This window comes from Hesperophylax consimilis, chromosome 20 (assembly GCF_061612785.1).
Source record: "Hesperophylax consimilis isolate HC1 chromosome 20, BYU_Hcon_1.0, whole genome shotgun sequence".
Taxonomy (NCBI): domain Eukaryota; kingdom Metazoa; phylum Arthropoda; class Insecta; order Trichoptera; family Limnephilidae; genus Hesperophylax; species Hesperophylax consimilis.
Genome location: NC_142855.1, coordinates 24,986,552 through 24,989,853, shown reverse-complemented (window position 1 = coordinate 24,989,853; position 3,302 = coordinate 24,986,552). Strand labels below are relative to the sequence as shown.

Here is a 3,302-nt window from a genome sequence, read left to right as displayed (position 1 = left end):
TCCTTTTGTCATCGCCAGTCGTATCACCCGGTTTTTACTCTCTAATTCTACATTTTATCCCTTACACCGTTTAACCCACGAAGCTTAATTTATATTCCCATACTTGTGATATTTGTAATTGAGTTCTAATACTTTTAATAATTACTCTCATCATTTCGGTAGTGGCCCTTATCGGTACACCTAAGTTAGGAAATCTATTGGCGTTTTGTTTGCGTAACGTTCAAACTGTCAATTTGACGTCTGCTTATTTTAATAAAGTGTTTAGAAAATATTTTAATTTTTAGTTAAAAATATTTTAAAGCGGATTAGCGGACTTAACAAAAGGTTTACCCGCTTAACTTTACTTGTAGTTATAGTTATATTAACTTATCAGACGATTAACGACAAATCTTTCAACAGATTTCAAATGTCAATTTCAAGGTCAAGATAGTCACAATATGTATATCCCTATTTCCAAATATGAGTATCGCATAAGATATCATTGTTTTGACAGAATATTTCAACCAAAAAATATTAAGCTCATTCAAAAGAGGGTTCCGTTACAAATATGTTCTGTTTCAGGTACATATATATGTGTTTGGGCTTGTACCAATTACCAAACCCTACCACAGCAGTGCCATGGATCTAGAAAACCAAGAAACTGTTTCCGTCAAGACGGAACCAGGGCCCCAGGAAGGAGGCGGATGTGTAATGCCGAACACGTTTATGGACTTCGACTTCCCAGATGTAAAGAAGGAATGTTTGCAATATGCGGAGAGTACTCAGACAGACAGTTAGTTGCATTACATCCGTAAAATAAATTATATATTATTAATCCAAGTCCATTTTGGATTGCCATGACGACAGAACACAATATACTTATTCACGCGGTCCTCTTTTGCCGTAGTAATTTTAATTTTTATCATGATATATATCTTTACCAGAAGAGCTAAACTACAACATCAGTCAAAGTTAGTAATTTTTATTTAGTTTTTGTGAATTCCCCAAATGAGTCCCAACTGCTCTGAACCTCTTGGTTTAATATGTGTATGTTGTAAGGCTGATAGAAAGGAGGGGATGAAGATGGGGAGGTGATAGGTGTGAAGTCCTGGCTATTCAGTTAGCGTTATTTCAATCAATGTTTAAATTGTGAATTGTTTATATTACACCAAGGCGATACCGAAAGTATCTCCCACGCTGGAACGCGCTACAAAAATAAATTGTGAGATATCATGAAGCCATCAAATAAAATTTACTTGCATCCGCTGGAATTTTATCCCGGGACCTCCAGATTACTAGTCGAGAGCCATACCCTACAATCACAGAAGCCGCTAATGCTCACAATAAGTGCTTGATTCATTTAGTTGTCCACTTTATACTCATACGTTAAAAATACATATTGATGGAAGAAAACATCATTTCGTTGACTTAAAATGACTCCACACTGAAGGTGCTTAAGAACAAATACCTTTTCCTTCCTGAAGCGGACATCCGGGTCATGCTTATTAATTTTCTTCAATTAACCTTGAACTCTCTTCTCCTAATTCTCACTTCTGCAGGGTTAATCAACGATTTTTTTTATCGAAAATATTTTATATAATTTTTTTTTTTTGTTTAACATCAATTGTCAATTATTTTTATAAGTAATAATTATTAGCCTGAAACACTCATCCACATTGAAAAATCTCCTGATAAAAGATACACGAACCCATGTCCTTTCGATTTCCGGTAGACAGCTCTGACCACTGAGCTATGGCGGCTTATCTGAAAGGACACGGGTTCAAGTCCCTTTGGCGTCATGTATCTTTTATCAGGAGATTTTTCAATGTGGATGAGTGTTTCAGACTAATAATTATTGCTTATAAAAATAATTGTTACCCTTTGTGCTATGCATAAAAAATCTTGTCTTAAACATAAGTTTACCAAAAAAATAATAATCAATTGTCAATGTACGAACATGTTGTTTTATAGCTTGCATTAATGAGGAGACTATAACGGTCAAGGCGGAACTCGGACGCCGAGAAGATAATGATGGGGGATTCTCTTGTATGGAAATTGATATAGACCTGCAGGATGTAAAAAAGGAATGCATAGAACGCTTTGAAAGAATTGACCAGTCCGGTAAAAATAATTTCTTTTGTTTATAATTTCTGTCTTCTCATTTTTTTTTAAATTTTTATCAATTTTCTGTGCTTTCTTATCCTTAGTATTGATATTAAGTCGTACTGAGCCTTTATAATCGTATTTCTTTATTTTTTCTACAGATCTGAAGACGCATCCTATGGAAAAACAGTAATTTTGTCCTCATTGCACCTATTCCAATTTTCATAAGTCGAATTTTAAAAGGCACTTAAGCACCCATACAGAAAAAAAACATTTTTTATGTTCCGAATGCAACTATGCATGTTCTCAAAAAAGCAATCTGACGAGGCACATGCTGACTCACAGTGGAGAAAAACCTTTTTCATGTTCCGAGTGCAATTTTTCATGTTTTCGAAAGTGGAATCTGAAGATCCACATGCTGACTCACAGTGGAGAAAAACCTTTTTCATGTTCTGAGTGCAACTATTCATATTTTCAAAAAAAAACATCTAACGAGGCACATGCTGACTCACATTGGAGAAAAACCTTTTTCATGTTCTGAGTGCAATTATTCATTTTCTCGAAGGGGAAATCTGACGAAACACATGCTGACTCACAGTGGAGAAAAACCTTTTTCATGTTCTGAGTGCAACTACGCATTTTCTCAAAGGGGCACTCTGAAGAACCACATGCTGACTCACAGTGGAGAAAAAGCTTTTTCATGTTCTGAGTGCAATTATTCATGCTCTCGAAGGGGCAATCTGACGAGTCACATGCTGACTCACAGTGGAGAAAAACCTTTTTCATGTTCTGAGTGCGATTATTCATTTTCTCTAAAGAGCAATCTGAAGAGGCACTTGCTGACTCACAGTGGAGAAAAACCTTTTTCATGTTCTGAGTGCAATTATTCATGTTCTCAAAGGGGCTATATGACGAAACACATGCTGACTCACGGTGGAGAAAAACCTTTTTCATGTTCTGAGTGCAACTATGCATTTTCTCAAAGGGGCACTCTGAAGAACCACATGCTGACTCACATTAGAGAAAAACCTTTTTCATGTTCTGAGTGCAATTATTCATGTAATCGAAGGGGAAATCTGACGAAACACATGCTGACTCACAGTGGAGAATTATTTTTTTCATGTTCTGAGTGCAATTATTCTTGTTCTCAAAAGTGCAATCTGATAAGACACATGCTGACTCACTGTAAAAGAAAACTTTTGTCACGTTACGAGTGAAAC

General features: G+C 35.9%; 1 long non-coding RNA gene across 1 annotated transcript; it reads left to right on the top strand.

Annotated features, from left to right (window-relative positions):
- The first annotated feature begins 693 nt into the window (after positions 1–693).
- LOC149414416 (uncharacterized) lies at positions 694–2,539 on the top strand. Its single transcript, XR_016303981.1, has 3 exons — positions 694–772; positions 1,951–2,100; positions 2,244–2,539. It is a non-coding gene; the product is annotated as an uncharacterized LOC149414416 (long non-coding RNA).
- Positions 2,540–3,302: the final 763 nt, after the last annotated feature.